This window comes from Pleurodeles waltl, chromosome 10 (assembly GCF_031143425.1).
Source record: "Pleurodeles waltl isolate 20211129_DDA chromosome 10, aPleWal1.hap1.20221129, whole genome shotgun sequence".
NCBI lineage: Eukaryota > Metazoa > Chordata > Amphibia > Caudata > Salamandridae > Pleurodeles > Pleurodeles waltl.
Genome location: NC_090449.1, coordinates 402,917,661 through 402,939,172, shown reverse-complemented (window position 1 = coordinate 402,939,172; position 21,512 = coordinate 402,917,661). Strand labels below are relative to the sequence as shown.

The following is a 21,512-nucleotide window of genomic DNA, read 5'->3' as shown; positions in this document are numbered from 1 at the left end:
ATTTACTTAGTGTGTGGGCACCCTGGCACTAGCCAAGGTGCCCCCACATTGTTCAGGGCAAATACCCCGGACTTTGTGAGTGCAGGGACACCATTACACACGTGCACTACATATAGGTCAATACCTATATGTAGCGTCACAATGGTAACTCCGAACATGGATATGTAACATGTCTAGGATCATGGAATTGTCACCCCAATACCATTCTGGTATTGGGGGGACAATTCCATGCATCCCCGGGTCTCCAGCATAGAGCCCGGGTACTGCCAAACTAACTTTCTGCGGTCTCCACTGCAGCCACTGCTGCTGCCAACCCCTCAGACAGGTTTCTTCCCCCCTGGGGCCTGGGCAGCCTGGTCCTAGGAAGGCAAAACAAAGGATTTCCTCTGAGAAAGGGTGTTACACCCTCTCCCTTTGGAAATAGGTGTGAAGGGCCTGGGAGGAGTACCCTCTCCTGGCCTCTGGAAATGCTTTGAAGGGCACAGATGGTGCCCTCTCTGCATAAGCCAGTCTATACCAGTTCAGGGATCCCCCCCAGCCCTGCTCTGACGTGAAACTGAACAAAAGAAAGGGGAGTGACCACTCCCCTGACCAGCCCCTCCCAGGGGAGGTGCCCAGAGCTCCTCCAGTGTGTCCCAGACCTCTGCCATCTTGGATGCAGAGGTGTGAGGACACAATGGACAGCTGAGTGGCCAGTGCCAGCAGGTGACGTCAGAGACCCCTCCTGATAGGTGCTTACCTTTCTCAGTAGCCAATCCTCATCTGTGGGCTATTTAGGGTCTCTCCTGTGGGCATCTCACCAGATAACGAATGCAAGAGTTCACCAGAGTTCCTCTGCACTTCCCTCTTCGACTTCTGCCAAGGATCGACCGCTGACTGCTCCAGGACACCTGCATAACTGCAACAAAGTAGCAAGAAGACTACCAGCAACATTGTAGCACCTCATCCTGACGGCTTTCTCGACTGTTTCCTGGTGGTGCATGCTCTGAGGGCTGTCTGCCTTCACCCTGCACTGGAAGCCAAGAAGAAATCTCCAGTGGGTCGACAGAATCTTCCCCCCTGCCAACGCAGGCACCAAACTCCTGCATCACTGGTCCTCTGGGTCCCCTTTCATCCTGACGAGCGTGGTCCCTGGAACACAGGAGCTGGGTCCAAGTAACCCACACTGTCCAGTGGCCCTTCTGTCCAATTTTGGTTGAGGTAAGTACTTGCCTCCCCACGCCAGACAGTAATCCTGTGTACTGCGTGAACTGCAGCTGCTCGGGCTTCTGTGCACTTTTGTAAGACTTCCTTCGTGCACAGCCTAGCCCAGGTCCCCAGCACTCCGTCCTGCACTGCCCAACTCGCTGAGTTGGACTCCGACGTCGTGGGACCCTCCTTTGTTGCTCTGAGTCGACCGTCGTCCTCAGATCTTCTGAGTGCCTGTTCAGGTGCTTCTGCGGGTGCTGCGTGTTCTGCGTGGGCTCTCCGTGTTGCTGAGCGCCCCCTCTGTCTCCTCCTCCAAGTGGCGACCTTCTGGTCCTTCTTGGGCCCTGGCAGCACCCAAAATCCTCAGCTAGCAAGGCTTGGTTGCGGTCTTTCTGCGTGGAAACAACTCTGCATCCTCCAGCACGCCGTGGGACATCTTCTGACCAAAGGAGAAGTTCCTGGCACCTTCCATTGTTGCAGAATCTTCGGCTTCTTCCACCCGGAGGCAGCCCTTTTTCACCTTCATCCGGGGTTTAGTGGGCTCCTGCCCGCCCCGGACACTTGCGTGACTCTTGGACTTGGTCCCCTTCCTTTACAGGTCCTCAGGTCCAGGAATCTGTCTTCAGTGTTTTGCAGTCAGTTGTTGTCCTTGCAGAATCCCCTATCTCGACTTTACTGTCTTTCAGGGGTAGTAGGGTAACTTTACTCCTACTTTTCAGGGTCTTGGGGTGGGGTATCTTGGACACCCTTAGTGTTTTCTTACATTCCCAGCGACCCTCTACACACTACACTAGGCCAGGGGTCCATTCGTGGTTTGCATTCCACTTATGGAGTATATGGTTTGTGTTGCCCCTAGGCCTATTTCTCCCTGTTGCATTCTATTGTGTTCTACAGTGTTTGCACTACTTTTCTAACTGTTTACTTAACTGATTTGGTATGTGTGTATATTACTTACCTCCTAAGGGAGTATATCCTCTGAGATACTTTTGGCATATTGTCACTAAAATATAGTATCTTTATTTTTAGTAACTCTGAGTATTGTGTGTTCTTATGATATAGTGCTATCTGATAAGTGGTATAGTAGGAGCTTTGCATGTCTCCTAATTCAGCCTAAACTGCTCTGCTATAGCTACCTCTATCAGCCTAAGCTGCTAGAACACCTCTATTCTACTAATGAGGTATAAATGGACCTGGCACAAGGTGGAAGTACCACAAGGTACCCACTTTAAACCAGGCCAGCCTCCTACAAGTAGCCCTAGGAGAGGATTACCTTTAGGTTCGGATGAGCAGAGGCCTGCAGAGGAAGCCCTGAAAGGGAGTCACTCAATTTACCAGCAGTATTCTGCAGGCTGTCAAGGTGTTCCATAGGAGGTCCGAGCACTAAAAGGGCGACTTGGTAGCCTGAAGCCTTTCTTTAGCCAACAGATAGGCTGAGAAAGAATATTGTACCCTGCAAAGAAAATAGCTAGTGCAAAGAATCAGTTCCAGCAAGTCAGGAAGGGGCAGACCAAACCTATCCATCAGGAGAAGTGTCAGCTGGTGCACATGATCACATGGTTGCTTAGTGGCGCATCAAAGAAAGAAACAGTGCAGAGGCCAGTTTGCTAAGATATACTCCCCAGTAGGATGCAGGAAAATAGAAGCCTCAAGTATTTCTCAGGTTGTACCTCCAAGAGCAGAAAAGTGCGTCACGGGGCCCAAGACTGGAAGCCATCTGTAGTCTGCATGAGCTGCACCCTACATTTTGCCACTTCCTAATACAAACTAGTTAGAAGAGAACCTTTGAGGCATAAGACACAAGCTACCTGGGCCTTAATTAGAGCCCAAGAGAAATGACTACACATTGTTTAAGACAATACTCGGGCACAGGGCAAGCGCTATTTAGGAATTTAACTGACCATATAGGTTGCACAAGGTAAAGGTGACAGGAGTTCACAAGTGGAAGCCTGGTGAGAGGCAACGGGAGGAAAGAATCCTCAATAAAAGGTATGTTTCAGCAGGGGAAGGCCATAAAGCAAGATATAAGCATCTTTGTCCACAGCTGGAGAGCGGTAACAATTTCCGAACAGACTCCTAATCGTTCCCCCACATCCCAAAACTAGGATATTGCAGCATGTTTTGCCAACCAAGCGTGGATATTTTTCGGCATACATTTGTGGTATAGCAGCATTTTTGCCGCACTTTGTTGTTTAATATCTGGTTGTCCTGTCCTCCAAAATACTGACTATCCAGCTAATCCTCTTAATACCACTAACCCAGCACTGTCCATTCAGAAATGTAGCCGGAAATACAAAAACAGACTTGAAAGCAAATGTGTATTGAAGAGGCCAGCGAAGAAAGCAATAATGGCCGAGACATTAGCCATATGGAAAACCTCCTCATTGTCACCCCGCCTTTCCCTTTTGAACAAGGTTGCATATTTGAATTATGAATGAGTGACTGCACAGATCCCAGACCTTTCACGTGGCAGTCTGCATTCCAGCTCCACAATCCTCTGTCTGCCTCTTACAAGCCTTTTATTCCTCTTCCTCTTCTCCCGATGTGACATTCTTCAAAACTGTTCCAGCACAAGTATTCTATCAGAGGTATTCATGAAGTAGTACGTTGAAAAGTGTTGTCTACTGACCTTCAGATGTCACAGATTTGGAAATCGAGGCATAGCTATCATAGGTGCTTCGCCATTTGGGTCCCAGATTGCAAGGAATTCATTACACCCTAATTATTACAGATTTTCTAATAGCCATCCATGGGTCAGGACTATATTTTTCCTTACTATCCTTTTATATGTTTGCCACAGTTCTTGTGGCTCACTGTGCCCATCATTTTGCCATCCTTCACTGTTACCAGTACTTCTACAATCATTTTCATTTTTCTTACCTGTCACTTACCCATTCATCTTCCTTTCCTGCTCTCTGCCCCGCTCTATCTCTTATACATATGCAGCACTGTTCTCCTATTATTCCCGCCTCATGAAGGCCTCAGAACATTCATGTTCATCTAATTCTGTGTGGTAGGTGAGCCCAGGTCAAATATTCTAGATTGAACCTAGTCCTCAAGACTTAGCTAAAGAATTTTTGCCTGCCTTATTAAAGTACTTCCTTAATTTATGGGTATGCGGAATGAGAAGAGGGGGCTGGGTAACACGTTCCCAGTCCTCTCATCCAAAGATCCAAGTGTTTGTTTTATTTAGCTACTGCTACATGTGGCCGCTGCAACTTAAATTGTACCAGTGGTTGCAAGCGTTGTGCACTGGCATGTATTTCTGGAATACTGGACTTCAACTTTGACAGACAGCAAGAAATGGAAAGGCAGAACATGGAAAACAGAGGAAGATAAGTCTGGAAAACAATGGCAAATGGTGAAAGTTTGGGTGAAAATGGCCTACAAGTGTAAGAGAAAGGCATTGCAAGTGATGGAAGAAAGAGGTGCGATGTTCATTCAAAATTAGGCTGCCTTAGTATTTTGAAACTCCAGCATTTGGCAGCACAGGTTGCCCGCTTATAAGAAAAATCTTGGACACCAACACCTATGGTTTTTTTTAATTATTATTAATCCTAGAGCAGCTTTGATTGTATCAGAGGGGTGTGGTTTGGTTAATTTCTGTGTCAATTATTGCCCCCCACCCCGCCAACACCCTCCCGCCCATGCTCTGAAACACACTTAAGCACATGTGGTATGATTCACCTCAGATAAAAATGCAGCCATGGGCCAGACCTCGCAGTGTACTTACCATGCACAGGCCTTGAGCGGTGCTTTCAAATATGAAGCAGACAACAAGGTAATTTTCAAACAGCCATTGATTTACTTAATATTGTTGCAAACACGGACCCATAGCTATTTTCAACACAGACCTATAAAATAAGGGCTTACCTAAACCCAGTTGACTAGATCCTACAATATTTCTTCACTTATTTCAGATAACAGAAGCTGAGCCACCCTGTATTTATAAATATGTATATAAATATGTCTATATTTAGAAAGGTGAAAATGATTTTGGCTGAGAGCATTCGACTATGAGTTTTCCATTTTTTTCCATTTGGAAATTATTTTTATGTCAAATAATTAATACACAACAGCTTAACTTGTAATGTTAAATTGATTTGTATAGTGCCCTAATTACCTGAGAGGGTATCCAGGTGCTTGGGCAGTTGTGTGCTTCCCAAGAGGCTTATACGAAGAGCCAAGTTTCCAGCTTCTTGTGAAACTCAAGAAGTGAGAAAGAGGCTCTGATGTGTTGAGGAAGGTCGTTCTATATCTTAGATGTGATGTAGGAGAATAAGCAACCTCTAGTTTTGATTTTGCAAATGCAGGTAGTGTGAGTGTGTGTGAGGCAGAGTATAGGTGTCTGGTGGGTTGGTGAAAGTGTATGCTGCTTTTCAGGTATTCTGGTCCTGTGTTGTGTACGATTTTGTATGTGTATTTGAGAAGTTTGAATTGGCTGCCTTAGTGATTGGGAAGTCAGTGAAGCTTCTTGAGGAGCGGTGTGATGAGTGCAGCATGGGAGGTGGAGTAAGAGTCTTGCAGCAGTGTTCTGGAGTCTGTGTAGGAGTTGTTCAGGGATTCCACCACAGAGGGTATTGCTGTAGTCCAGCCTGCTGGTGATGAGTGCTTGTGTGATGTTCTGTCTGGTGTTCTGAGGCAACCATTTGAAAATGTTTGGTATCATGCCTAGGGTGTGAAAGCAGGAAATGCACACTGCGCTGACCTGAGCGTCATAAGAGCTAGTTATCTTGGGTGATCCTGAGAGTTCTTGCTTGGTCTGTGGGTTTGGGTGGTGGTCCTAGCTCTGACAGCCATCAGGTGGAGTCCAATGGGGAGGTCTTGTTGCTCAAGACCAGTACTTCCGTCTTGTCAGAGTTGAGCTGCAGGCAGTTGATTCGCATCCAGTGTGCTTCCATGGTCATGAAGCTGGTGAAGTTAGATCTGGTGGTGGTTCTCTTTCTGTCAGGGACAGGATGAGTTGGGTGTCATGGACATTGGAGGTGACGATGATGTCTTGTGATCAGGTGATGTTGGCAAGTGGTGCCATGTATGTGTTGAAAATGATGGGGCTGAGGGAGGATCCCTATGGGACTCCACATATCAATTTCTTCGGCTCTGATGTGAAGGGTGGCGGCCTGACCCTTTGGGTTCTTCCCTTGAGGAACGAACAGCTCCATTTGCGAGCAGATCCTTTTATGACAGTCTTGTGGGGTCTTCTGAGAGGTCGAGCAGGATGAGGGCCACTGTTTCTCTTCCGTCCAGGATGATTTGAATGTCGTTGGTAGTCACAGTCAGTACTGTTTTTTTTTTCTAGTGGTTCTTTCTAAATTGTGACTGAGTGTTGTCTAGAGCAGTGGTTCTTAACCTATTGACCTCTGGGGACCTCTGCCTAATCATTACTGGAACCCGGGGACCCCCACTGAATCATTATTGGAATCTGGGGCCCACCCCACTGATTCAATACTGGAAGCCAGGGACCCTGAGCCAGGGCTGGCTATAGCACTGATGGCGCCCTATGCGACAGTCATTTTATTGGTACCCCACCCCTTGACCACCTCCTTGGATTCTCTCACTACCATTCGGTAAATGTGCCCCTCATCTCTCCATAGCCCCCTGTTCACATACGTTCATTTGTTATAAAGTGTATGTAAAGACTGGCTTTACTAATCCACTCAGCTGTCCACATAAAATATAGTTCTGTTCTTTGCAGCAGGCATATTAACTCTCTATGCTACTTTATGGAGAGTCAAAACTGCTGCTAGACAAAACTTCCATCTCTATCCCTAGGAGGAACATTAATCACAAGAGGTATCTTGACATTTTAATTGCTTCCTGAATGTGGACCCACAATGAACTTTTCAGCAGGTGCTATTAAATCACAAGTTTCTAAGTTATTGCTAAATACAGCACCCGCCCGAGGCCGGCGCTCCCCAATTCAAGTCAGTACCTGGTGGGTGTACACCGCCCTAAAGCTGGCCCTGCCCTGACCTATGCGTTTTCAATTATTTGAATTGTAAAACAATAAAAAAAATACAGAAATAAGCATTTGTTAAACAAATACACAAAATGTGTAATATTTTATTTCACAAATATTTAAAAATCTCAATTTTAATGGAAAGACTGGTAAGGTTGGAGCGTTTCTAAATCAATTGAGGCAACTCATCATGCATCCTATATTCTGTTGGATGCACTTGCACTGCTTCGACGATTCAATCTGAGGATATTAGCTTAATTTGTGTCCTCCAATCTCAAATTCCTTCATATTTGTTGAACATTTAAAATTTTACATTTTGCTCCTTTATTTATGCACACTTTACTAATCTGTTAATATTATTTAATTTTCTAAGCAGTATAGGACCCCGTGCATAGGCTTTGCTGACCCTGAGGAGTCCCCAGACCACAGGTTAAGATCTACTGTGATACATCAACAAGCAAGGTCTCACAGCCTGTCAGAGTAATTGTGCTTCTGTGGGACTGGGCCATCGCAAACAAAGTGGGCACAACCACAGAACACCTGCCAGGGATCCAGAACAAAATACAGATGCTCTTAGCCACTCTGTTAATTGTTCATGATTGGAAGTGCCATCAGCTGTGTTAAATCGCCAGGAAATAGGACAATCCCAACCTGCAACTGCTTTTTGCTCCACAGAACAGAAAAATGCCTGTGCTACACAAGCCAGCATTTGCAACCAGGTTCCAGGGCAACAACTGTTGATACGTTCCAGTCATACCGCCATTCAAACAGCACTGAAAATGTGCAAGCTCCTTGGGTTCTGTGACTTGGTGGGTGCCTGGTTGCTGTTTCATCCGAATATTTGAACTTATTCTGTTTATTCCTCTGTTCATGTTGCCCACTCCAGATTTTTCTGTTCTTCTGGCTTTTGAGCTTTTAAGGTAATTGATTCACTGCAGTATACTCCCTTTTGGGGAACAGGATCAATGACTGGGGGTGAGTGTTTGAAAAGTTTCTACACTCCATCCATCATTTTATTTTGTCTTGTGTTGTTGCTTTGTGCGCCCTAAGTGACAGGGATATGCTCAGAGGTGGGTCCCTTGCTTGCTGCGCCACTGGATTCAAGCTAGCCTGGTTGATGAAGGGTGGTATCCTGAAACCGGTCCCAGGATGCTTGTTTCCTGTCCAGGGAGGACCTGGCCTAGCAGTTCGGGCAGGACTGTGTCCATGGGGAAGAGGGTCAAGACTGATTTGCATATGGCTGGATCCAATCTGGTGTGTCGTGGCAAACAAAACGATGGATTAAACCCAGATCTGTGACTGGGGGTGAGCGTTTGAAAAGTTTCTACACTCCGTCCATCATTTTATTTTGTTTTGTGATGTTACTCCCTTTTGTTCCCACGTGTGTGTTGAATTGGGCCTATTACTTCTTGCCCCACAACTATATCCTAGATAAACCAGAGTGATGTGCTCTGAAATGCTGTTCTTCATCAGTACTTAGGTGAGGAGGTTAAATCATTCTTTGCTGTAAAGGATAGCTCCATGGAGAGCGACTTGTGGCGGTGGGGACGTTCAGGTCTCTCTGTGTATATGTATCTTGGGGAAATGTCTGTCTTTCGGATCTATTGTGGGCACCTATAGTCAGTTTGAGAACTATATAAAATTGTTGGAAGACTAATATGCAGCTAATGGGGTTGGCTTTCATGCTTGGGCAGTGAAGAGCTAAAGGAAGAGTAGTGAAATGATCTGTAGGGGGATGCCTTTATAGTTGATCATCATATTGCAGATGTGTTCCCCGCACTATTGCAGTTCATTATGGTCCTCCCAATTATCTAGGACTAACCTTCCCATTAGTTGTTTTTAGAGCATGTTGCCTTGGCCTGGATAAAGGAAGAACAATTGGAGTTGTAAAATGTGCCATTTAAGTTTGATGAGGTAAAGGCAAAGCTCCAGGACCAGATGGGCTTTGCATTTAATTCTTCAAAGAATACTGTGCTGTATCATCTTCATCTGTATGAAGAGGCTCTTTTTATTGTGCAGATGCTGTCATCTGCTAGACCTGCACTAATCTCACTGCTCTTAGAGACTGAAAAAAAAGGTTGAGTTACTCCCAGGGAAATCCATGTAAAATAACTTGAGAAGGGTGTTGTAAAGAAATGGCTCCCTGTTGCAGTTACCCCCCACTTTTTTCCTGATACTGATGCTGACTTGACTGAAGTGTGCTGGGACCCTGCTAACCAGGCCCCAGCACCAGTGTTCTTTCACCTAAAATGTACCATTGTCTCCACAATTGGCACAACCCTGGCACCCAGGTAAGTCCCTTGTAACTGGTACCCCTGGTACCAAGGGCCCTGATGCCAGGGAAGGTCTCTAAGGGCTGCAGCATGTCTTATGCCACCCTAGGGACCCCTCACTCAGCACAGACACACTGCTTGCCAGCTTGTGTGTGCTGGTGGGGAGAAAATGACTAAGTCGACATGTCACTCCCCTCAGGTCCTATGCCAACCTCACACTGCCTGTGGCATAGGTAAGTCACCCCTCTAGCAGGCCTCACAGCCCTAAGGCAGGGTGCACTATACCACAGGTGAGGGCATAGGTGCATGAGCACTATGCCCCTACAGTGTCTAAGCAAAACCTTAGACATTGTAAGTGCAGGGTAGCCATAAGAGTATATGGTCTGGAAGTCTGTCAAAAACGAACTCCATAGCTCCATAATGGCTACACTGAATACTGGGAAGTTTGGTATCAAACTTCTCAGAATAATAAACCCACACTGATGCCAGTGTTGGATTTATTAAAAAATGCACACAGAAGACATCTTAGAGATGCCCTGTATTTTACCCAATTGTTCAGTGCAGGACTGACTGGCCTGTGCCAGCCTGCTGCTGAGAGATGGGTTTCTGACCCCATGTGGTGGGAGCCTTTGTGCTCTCTGAGGACAGAAACAAAGCCTGCTCTGGGTGGAGGTGCTTCACACCTCCCCCCCCTGCAGGAACTGTAACACCTAGCAGTGAGCCTCAAAGGCTCAGGCTTCGTGTTACAATGCCCCAGGGCACTCCAGCTAGTGGAGATGCCCGCCCCCTGGACACAGCCCCCACTTTTGGCAGCAAGTCCAGGAGAGATAATGAGAAAAACAAGGAGGAGTCACTGGACAGCCCCTAAGGTGTCCTGAGCTGAGGTGACTCTGACTTTTAGAAATCCTCCATCTTGCAGATGGAGGATTCCCACAATAGGAATAGGGATGTGCCCCCCTCCCCTCAGGGAGGAGGCACAAAGAGGGTGTAGCCACCCTAAAGGACAGTAGCCATTGGCTACTGCCCTCCCAGACCTAAAAACACCCCTAAATTCAGTATTTAGGGGCTCCCCAGAACCTAGGAAACTAGATTCCTGCAACCTAAGAAGAAGAGGACTGCTAAGCTGAAAAACCCTGCAGAGAAGACGGAGACACCAACTGCTTTGGCCCCAGCTCTACCGGCCTGTCTCCCCACTTCTAAAGATACTGCTCCAGCGACGCTTTCCACAGGGACCAGCGACCTCTGAAGCCTCAGAGGACTGCCCTGCATCTAGAAGGACCAAGAACTCCCGAGGACAGCGGCTCTGTTCACCAAAGACTGCAACTTTGCAACAAAGAAGCAACTTTGAAACAACTCGTGTTTCCCGCCGGAAGCGTGAGACTTGGCACTATGCACCCGAGGCCCCCGGCTCGACTTGTGGAGAAAAATCACTTCAGGGAGGACTCCCCGGCGACTGCGAGACCGTGAGTAGCCAGAGTTGACCACCCTGAGCCCCCACAGCGACGCCTGCAGAGGGAATCCCGAGGCTCCCCCTGACCGCGACTGCCTGCTTCAAAGACCCGACGCCTGGTAAAGACACTGCACCAGCAGCCCCCAGGACCTGAAGGATCCGACCTCCAGTGCAGGAGCGACCCCCAGGTGGCCCTCTCCCTTGCCCAGGTGGTGGCTACCCCGAGGAGCCACCTCCCCCCACCCCCCCTTGCCTGCCTGCATCGCTCGCTGAAGAGACCCCTTGGTCTCCCGTTGATTTCTATTACAAACCTGACGCTTGGTTGCACACTGCACCCGGCCGCCCCAGTTCCGCTGAGGGTGTACTTTCTGTGTGGACTTGTGTCCCCCCCCCCCCCCTCCCCCCGGTGCCCTACAAAACCCCCCTGGTCTGCCCTCCGAAGACGCGGGTACTTACCTGCTGGCAGACTGGAACCGGGGCACCCCCTTCTCCATTGAAGCCTATGCGTTTTGGGCACCACTTTGACCTCTGCACCTGACCGGCCCTGAGCTGCTGGTGTGGTAACTTTGGGGTTGCTCTGAACCCCCAACGGTGGGCTACCTTGGACCCAAACTTGAACCCCGTAGGTGGTTTACTTACCTGCAAAAACTAACAAACTCTTACTCCCCCCAGGAACTGTTGAAAATTGCACTAAGTGTCTAGTTTTAAAATAGCTATATGTGATTTATGTGAAAACTGTATATGCTATTTTGCTAATTCAGAGTTCCTAAAGTACCTACCTGCAATACCTTTCATTTGAAGTATTACTTGTAAATCTTGAACCTGTGGTTCTTAAAATAAACTAAGAAAATATATTTTTCTATACAAAAACCTATTGGCCTGGAATTGTCTCTGAGTGTGTGTACCTCATTTATTGCCTGTGTATGTACAACAAATGCTTAACACTACTCCTTTGATAAGCCTACTGCTCGACCACACTACCACAAAATAGAGCATTAGAATTATCTCTTTTTGCTACTATCTTACCTCTAAGGGGAACCCTTGGACTCTGTGCATACTATTCCTTACTTTGAAATAGTGCATACAGAGCCAACTTCCTACAGGTGTTCTCTCTTCTTCATAACATTGACCCACTAATTTCTGTAATGGAGGCTACTCTGGAGGCCAGAACACCCTTTTGCAACTTTATCTGACTTCTTATGCATAGATCAGGGTGATACTTCCATGGTTTATCTTATTTATATTGCCCTCTTAGCTAGTTATATGATTGTATGATGTCAGATGAGATCTATCCTGGTAGAGGGAATGGTGAATGGTATCCACTTTCTCTACTTTTAGGCCTGACTCTTCAGTCACTTGCTTGCCTCATTAGAGAGAAGCACATCACAGAACCTTGTGTTGTCTCCATGTAGACATATTGTTAGCCTATATGCTGAGGTTAAAGACCCTCAGGGCAACCTACCCTCAAAAGGGGCGGAAATCTATTAATTATGCTGAATATTAAGTGCTGCAAAACAATCTGAAAAATGAGCTGGGGCTCCTCACAACAGCATACCCAGCTACTGATTCATGAATTTCATTTTTGATGGCCCAGTGGAAATCTACATTAATGGGGGGTGACGGTCGCCACTGATGCGACTTCTCTGTACAAAAATAATTACCTGGTAGCACTGTTGACCTTGGAATCTTGAGTTGCCGCTTGGATATGGCTTCCAAAGTCCATGATTGGCTGTGTGTCTCTTGTTAAGATGGTAGTGCACCCAAAACTTTCAAAAATGTCGCAGCTACTGATCGTAAGTATTTTTTTGCGACTGTGATAAGCTATAATTTGTTGGGGGAATTGGAGGTTGAGTTATGAATACCTGATGACCCCTTAAGCTTATGAAGTGTGCTTATGCTCGACCTGTAGGGCAGCTATCTATAACATTAAAGGCTCATTATGCACATTTGTGCCATCATCCAAAGGCAAGCTTACCCTATCTTAGAATTCAGAGTGAAGGGGTCATTACTGACCTGTACCTTTGCCTTTTGGTAAGTTGTTACTTAGTGCCTGTAAGGCAGTAAATTATGAAATTGAGCCTGTGCATCAGCCGTGATCCGTCCTTTAGGGTGGAGGGGCCGCGCCCCCCCACCTTTTGCCCCTCGTGAAGAGTGCCTGTCAGGCTGAGCAAATGTTCAGCTCAGGCAGCCAGGAGCGAGACATATTGTATTGTATTGTAATCGTATTTATATAGCGCTTACTACCCCTGACGAGGCGTCGAAGCGCTTTTCGATGAGTAGCACGCTACTCCGGAACCCAACAAGAATTAGTGATGGATTAGTATTGTTTAATAATGAGTACAGTTTTAGTATTATTATGAGTTAATTTGAGCCGCGGATATGAGAGTTTGATAGTTAGATTGACTAGAGTAATGGAGGGGTGGAGGAGGAAAGAAATCCAGAAGTGTTAATTGGGAGTATATTCTTCATTTACTCAACCCAAAGGCTCTGGATGAATTAAGGGGGGCGGAGGGGGAAGAGTATGTGGAAGGTTAGGGAGAGCATAGTAGCAGGGTGAGATGAATGCAGGAGAATTTAGTAGGGTTGTGTGGGAGGTCACAGAGGTAGAGTGAGGTTTGGTGAGTTAGATGTGGAGGTGGAGGGAAGAGCTTAGGCAGAGACATTTAGGAGATGAAAGTGGTAGAGGGGATTTGGGATGAGTCAGAGTGAGACTGGAGGATAGTTTGATAGAGACATGACATAAGAGTGATGAGTAGATACGTGTGATAAGATGAGAGCAGGAATTCATAGATATCTAGTATAACAACCCAAAACCAGGAGCCATGCAATGATCCACGAACATGCCAAGCACAGAAACAACATATAAACATACATAAACATATATATATATATATATATACACACACACACACACACACATGAATACACACACATATGCACATACAATACATAATTTGAATCATGGGTAAAAAAAATACTTAGACAGGTTTAAAGAGTGTGTGTGTGTATTTTATTGTTATGACAGTAGCAATACATATTTTCCAAAGAAACTATAAATAAATAGAAATATACATATAATCTGAAATAAATATTTATCCACATAGGCATATGCAGTTCATAGTTGTTTGAAAAAGGTGGTTATGAAGGAAAGAGCCAACTCTTGAGTAGTTTTCTGAAGACAGGAAAGTTATCTGTGGCTCTTATAGTTGGGGGTAATGAATTCCATAGTTTGGCTGCTTGGACGGGGAAGGATGTACCACCTATAGTCTTTTTCTTGTATGGTGGTGTTCTAAGGCGGGGTGCCAATCTTGAGCGGAGGGTTCTTTGTTGGATGTATTTGGTAATTTTCTTTCTGATAAAAAGCGGTCCTGTTCCACGTATAGCTTTGTGGGTGATACAGAGCAGCTTGAAAGTGCATCTTCTGGCAACCGGTAACCAGTGTAGTGCTCTCAAGGCAGGGGAGATGTGGGCTTGCGGCTTTATATGTAGTAGTAGCCTGGCTGCGGAATTTTGGATACGTTGTAGTTTTTTCATAACAGATAGAGATGATCCATGGTAGAGGCTATTGGCATAATCCAGTTTGGATAGTACAAGCGAGATAGTAGCTTGCACCTTGTGTGGAAATCCGAGGTGGGGGAAGATGCGTCGTAAAGTCTTAAAGGTGATGAAGCTTGTGCGTGCTAATTTGTCTACTTGGGCATTCATAGTTAGCTTGGAATCCATGGTGATTCCTAGGTTTTTAACTTCCTTGGATAATTGAGGAGGTGGTCCGAGATCGTCAGGCCAGACGCACAGAGGGTCATAATTTTTCCAGTCACCACATATGAGTATTTCTGTTTTGGAGGTATTTAGTTTGAGATGGCTCCAGGTCATCCACTGATCTACGGCTCTGAGGCAACTGAAGATTTGTGAGTTTTTCAATGTTTTTGGGGTCTTCTAATTTAAGTAGTATTTGTGTGTCATCTGCATAGTTGTAGCATGTGAGATGGAAATCATTGATCAGTTCTGGTAAAGATATCATGTAGATGTTGAAAAGCAAAGGTGAGATGATTGACCCTTGGGGCACCCCTGCTTTTGTGAGGTAGGGTTCGGACGAGAAGGTGGGCGAGTGGATGATATTCGCTCTTTTTTGGAGATAGGAAGTAATCCAGTTGAGAGCAATCCCTTGTATGCCGGCTTCGTGGAGTCTTGTGAGGGTGTCATGGTCAACCGTATCAAAGGCAGCTGAGAGGTCCAAGAGAAGTTGTGCAGCAACTCCATTTCGGTCGACTGTGTTTTTAAGATTGTCCCAGATTGCCATGAGTGCTGATTCAGTGCTTCTTCCTGGGCGGAATCCAGTTTGGAAGTCTGAAAGTATAGAATTGTCTTCAATGAATTGTGACATCTGGGCGAATGCTGCTCTTTCTATCAATTTGCCCAGGAAAGGTCCATTTGTGATTGGTCTGTAGTTGTTGAGGTCTTGCGGGTCTAGGTTTGTTTTCTTTAATAATGGTCGTATGTATGCCTTTTTCAGGTCTGCAGGAAAAGTTCCTGAAGTTAAGGAGTTGTTGATGATTCTTCTTACAGGTGTGGCAGCAGAAGTAGATAGCAGGATGTTCTTGAAGATTTGTGGTGGGCAAGGGTCAGAAGGGCAACCAGAAGGTCTGCTTGCTTTGACCAAATCCATAAATTCATCCTGGGATATTTGTTTGAAGGACTGTAGAGGTTGGGGTGGTTTATTCTTAAAGGGTATTTTAGTAAAGGGGTTGGTGCTGATGGTTTTCTTCTGTTTTAAATAGGAGTCCAATGTGTCTGCCTTGGTTGTGTAGTGAGTTGCCAATTTGTTTGTGAAATCTTGAGTGGTGGGATGACTTCCTTCCATGCATGTAGGTTTTCGAAATTCATTGAGAATTTTATAAAATTCCTTGGTTGTAGATTGAGCATTTAGAATTCTGTCTGAGTAGTATCTTTTTTATCTTTTTTGATTGATGATTTGTATATCCTGTTAAGTTTGTGTAGCTGCAGTTTGTCTTGACTGTTGTTTGTTTTGAGCCAGGTCCGCTGCAACTTTCTGATTTGTTGCTTTATCTTTTTAAGTTCTGTGTTTCTCCAAGGTGTTGGTTTTCTTTTGTCGTGTTTAGTTTTTCTGAGTGGTATTAGGACATCAAAAGCTTCCTGTAGCCACTCGTAAAGTTTTGGTACAGAATTAATTATATCTAGATCTGTGTTTGCTGTTAGTTGTGTTTCTAAGTGATCCAAATTGAGTTTGCTCCATGGTCGATAGGTGTATGTATGTAAGTGATTTGTGGAGTTGTCTGTCGGAAAGTTATCAGATGGTGGTCTGACCAGGTGGATGGTGTGATGCTATGAATAGTAACGAGTTCAGGCTTAGCAAAAATGACATCTAGGATGTGACCAGCGATGTGTGTGGGATTGTGTACAATCTGATGTAGGTTCAATGCGAGTAGGCCAGTGGTGATAGCTTTTGGATGGGTCATATTGGGTTTGTCAAACCAAATGTTTAGATCCCCAAGAATGCATAGATTGGAGTATAGTGTAATAAGGTTTGAGACTGTGTCAAGAAAAGCATCAGGGAAAGTGGAGTTGTTAGGTGGAGGTCTGTAAAGGGAGGAGAAAGTTACAGGAGGAAGTTGGAGTAGGGTGGCATCTGGTAAGGAGGGCTTCACAACCTTGTATGGAGATGTTGTCTGTTTTACTGAGGTTTATTGCCTGTTTGAATATAATAGCTAGTCCACCTCCTCTCTTGCCTATACGGTTTTGTGTGATGGTTTAATAGCCCGGAGGAAGGGCTTCGTGCAACAGTGGTGCCATGTCATCTCCCAACCAGGATTCCGTAATGAATAGTAAGTCAGGTTGTGTGTCTGTGAGCAGGTCGTAGATGTGGTGCTTGTTTTTTGAGAGTGATCGAGCATTTATGAGCTGGCAGTTTAGATAAGGTGTGTTAGTGATAGTGTTGTTTTGTTTAGTAGAAGGGTAAGTAGTGTAATGTGAGCTTGAAGCAGGAGTGTTGCTAGTTGTGATAACCGTTTGAGGCTCACAATAGTCTTGCTTTTCAATATAGTGTTCCTCTTCCAGCAGGTTAAGGAGGCATTTTGTTGGGTCTGTGTGTGTGGGTGGTGGACTTGGTGGCTGAGAGAGCCATGAGGAGTGTAGTGTTTTTTGTAGGGTAGTTTTATTATGTAACAGACAAGGGGATGCGAGGTTGCTATGAGTGGCATGTTTTTTATTTTGTTTGCGTTTGTTTAGTATGGATGGAGTATGGGTTAGGGGTGGTGGAGGAGCATGTGGATCATGATGTAAGGCTCTAAATTGTGCAATGGAGGAGAGGCGAGTGAATGAAAGTTGCTGGGTTGGGGTGCTTGAGGTAGGGTAGGGGTGGAGATAGGATGGAATTTGTATCCTTTGTGTAGTCCTGGGGGTGGGAGTGGGTATGACGATGAGTGTAATGTAAGTTTGTGTTGCTTTGATGTGTTGATGTTTGTGGTCGGTATTGTTTTTATGGAATAATGAGAGGGGATATTGGTGTAGTTGTTTTTGGTGAGGGATTTGTATGTGAGTTAGTGCTGCTAAGTGGAATTTGAGTGTTAGATGGGGTGTTGCTGTGTTTTGGAGATGAATGTATGAGGTGTGTAAGAGGTGATGGGTGTGTGTCTGGGAAGTAAGTATTAGTTGAGATGACCGGAAGAGGTAATGTGTGGTGGAGTGAAATGTGGGGATTGCATGGTTGTGTGTTATTGGTGAGGAGAGGGGAAGGGTGTTTGTAGATGATGTGTTTGAATGCAGGGTTTGGGCATTGTTATGATGTCAGGTGGTCTGTGGGGAGCGAACAGTGGATAGTGTTGTTGGTTAGTATCAGCAGAGAGTGTGTATCTGGTAAACTGAAACTGAGAGAAATGTATGTTGTAGTTTTGTATTGTGTGGGTGGTGGCAAGTAGTGTTAGTGGGAGGGGACAGAGTAGTGTTTGCTGTGAGAATGAAGGTGTTTGACTGTAGTAGTTGTGGGGGGTATGTGTATATGTGTTGTATGTAGGGTATTGTGTTGGGTGGTGGGGCAATGCAATCTGTCTGTGGTCAGTTTGTGATGCATGGTTTGGATGCCTTTGTAGAATATGTGGTTGCATGTTGAGGGATGTGTAGGGGCTGTAACCATTCATGGTCATATGTGAATTGGGCAGCATTTCTGGCCCTAGTCCCTACCTGTCCCGAACAGTCCCAAACAGACAACTGCCCTTGTCCTCTCCGCCCTACAGGCCCAAACAGACAACTGCCCTTGTCCTCTCCGCCCTACAGGCCCAAACAGACAACTGCCCTTGTCCTCTCCGCCCGGGCTGAGACGCCCTGAATCCTAGCCTTTTATAGCCCTACTGGCCAATAAGAAGGTGGTCCTAACCCTAGCCAATCCAATTTCAAACCCTGATTTAGCCAACTAATGGGAGACCGAGCCCTAATCACCAATCACAGCCCCATTCCTGACCACCAATCACAGCCCCAGCCCTAAAACCAGCAACCAATCAGAATCCCAGCCCTATCCACCAATCACAACGCTAGAACCAACAGCCAATCAGAATCTCAGCCCTATCCACCAACAGCCAATCAGAATCTCAGCCCTATCCACCAATCACAGCCCTAGAACCAGCAACCAATAAGAATCCCAGCCCTATCCACCAATCACAGCCCTAGAACCAACAGCCAATCAGAATCTCAGCCCTATCCGCCAATCACAGCCCTAGAACCAACAGCCAATCAGAATCTCAGCCCTATCCACCAATCATAACTGCATCCCTGGAGCTAGCAACCAATGAAACACCATCTCCCAACAACCTAGCACAACAGCATATGCAACAACCACAAGGAACTTATATAAGGAGCAAGTTAACTAAACTCCAGTCCCTGTGGGCAGGGGGAAAGGCAACTGCTGCTCTATTCAGTATCTCCTTGGATACAGACAGGCTGAATCCACACTTCCAAGTTAGCAGAGTCTACTTTCCAGGTAAGGGGGAGATTGTTTAAAAGACAAACACTGCAATAGTGCTTGTCGCAACACTCTAAAATCGGGCTTTTTTTAAGGCAAAGATACAGGGGGGCAGACAGTTTTTAAGCACAATTTAAATCACACAAACAGATTTAAACAGTCTCCTAAAACCACACTCTGAAAGATGTAGCCTTTGTACTAAGAATAGGGGGGAAAAGGGGGGGGGGGCACAAACTAGCAAGGGAATTCACACAGTCACAGCAAAAACGATAAAAAAAAAAAACACCACTTTAAAAGAGGACAGGCTGCCTGAAACACAGAGAGTCCACAGTAAAACAAACACTTTTTGAACCAAATAATACTATTTAACCAGAAATATCTTTGGGCTCCTTACCTCGGTCTTTTTGCAATCCTTGAACACTGGGCTGTATCAGGACACAGGGGAGATGCACAGAGGAACACAAAATGGACTCCTGGCTGCCTGAGCTGAACTTTGCTGGGCTGAAGAGGTCACAGCTCCTATGGGCCTCGAGGCCCGCCCCCTCGGTGACGAGGGGAAGCGTCACCCATTGACTCCGACCTGGGCGCTTCAGGTTTAAGCCCTGAAGCGCCCAGGGCGAGTGTCAATCAGTGACACCTCGTCACAGAGTGGGATGGGGTCCGAAGTCTCTCTGACCCCATCCCACTCTATGACGAAGTTGGGACTGCTGCCTTCCCTCATTGGCTGACTCAAGGTCAGCCAAAGAGGCAAGGCAGCAGTCCCAACCCTCCTGGGACCGTAAGTGTGTGTGTGTTTTTTAAATGAATGCTTGGTGCGTGCGTGGATGTTTGAATGTTGATGAGCATTGTGAATGGATATATGTGTGTGTGTGTATGAATGAGTGTGAATGTGCTTCCCACCCGCCCCCCTCCCTCCTAAAATTATCGGCCGCCACTGCTGTACATACACTAGATTTGTGGCGTCAGCTATTGGTGCTCAAAGCTGGGCTCCTTGTTCTCCTTTTTAATTTTCTAAAGTACAGGTTCTTGGGGTGACATTTCAGAGTAGGTTTGTTAGACTGCTAGACCCCATCCTCATTTCTTTGGGGATAGGATTTTTTAATGCTTGACTAGTTGTGTTCAAACTCATGTTGCTCACTGACCATGTTTTACTTTTCTGGTGCAATACACTTTGACTTTTTTCTTTTTTAAATACTTTATATCTAAAAATCTTTTTGATTTTCTCAGAGAGCAGACCTATTTTGAGAGCAGGGATACTGTACCCCTTACAGGCTCTCAGTGGGCTAGGGCATGTTTAAGGACAAAAAGGTTTCCCTAATTTCTAAGCATATTACTGTATTGTAAATTACTTCAGCTGGCCTCCTTTGGGCCTGTGGGTCATCTTCAGGGATGGGCTATAGATTCTGCTCCATTGGCTGAGTGTTGGCCACTCAGCATTAAACATATAATGCAGAATTCCAGGCAAATTGTTTTCTCATGTGTGGCTCACCAACAGTAAGTTGGCGCGACCAAGGTTTGGCGTCCCTGAGCGTGATTTTAGTCGCTAGGAGGGCACCCAGTGAGATTTTACCCAACACTGTCTGTTGCAACAGTTCGCAGATAGATAGCTGCCACTCGAGTATAAAATCTACTCAAGCAGCAGCAAAATCAACAGGAGACACAGTGCCTCCTGGCACTCCACCTGGTGCTGTTCGTGCAGATTTTTTAGCACAGAATGAGCTCCCTGTACTAAAAATCAGTGAGACATGCCTAATTCCGCCCACCAATGGAACTCTGTACAATCGCATGGAGTTTTCATGTAACTCTACGGAATTCTGTGGAGTGCAACTCGCCAAGTTCCTCCCACCTCTTATCAGCTTAGTAAGACTTACCTGATATTTGCCCTAGATATCGCTTCTGGGTAGGCTTCCTGCATTTGGCTGGTTCCAACTAGCTAAATAATGAATAAGTTACATACCTCGGCAACACACTTTCTGGTGGATACTCCAACCACATATTCTGTGATTACCTCACGTGTCAGGCTGCACACTGACGTCAGTTTCTTTTTTTATATCTGTCCATAAGACACACAGCCTTAATAATCAGATTGTTCCAGTGTGCAGATCTCCAATATGGAATCTTCTTATGGAATAGAAGAGTCTGTTCCACAGAATGGGGTGGAGGGTGGGTTGATGAGGTATCTGCGGTTAGCCAGAGTATCCAGCACCAGAAAGAGCATTATCAGAGGTAAGTAACTTGTTTTTCTGCAGATTCCTCAACTGTGATTGGATGCCAAAGCAATACCTTCCGAGGTAGAGTATCTGTGAAATGGCTCAGAACTGGAAATCCTGCAGGACCGATCTGGCAAAATGCCCACCATGCCAAACCTAGCTATCTAGGCAGTAGTGCTTCATGAACGTGTGGACTGACGCCCATGTAGCAGCGTGGCAGATGCTCAAGACTGGTATACCATGCACTAGTGCAGTGATGGCAGCCTTTGCTCTGGTAGAATGGGTGCTTAGGCCTTATGAAGGATGTTTCTTAGCCAGTCCTTACCAGATGTTTATGCATAGAGCTACCCATCTAGAGATGCACAGCTTTTCTCTTCTTTGCCCTAGAGAACCTCAAAAAGAGCTGATTGTCCGTCCGATGGTCATAGATAGAATAAACGCAAAAGCTCAGCGCTTTCATTGG

General features: G+C 45.9%; 1 protein-coding gene across 1 annotated transcript in view; it reads left to right on the top strand.

Moving 5' to 3' along the window:
* STUB1 (STIP1 homology and U-box containing protein 1) overlaps window positions 1-21,512 on the top strand; it is a 184,106-nt gene that overhangs the window by 118,706 nt on the left and 43,888 nt on the right. The window lies entirely within an intron of this gene.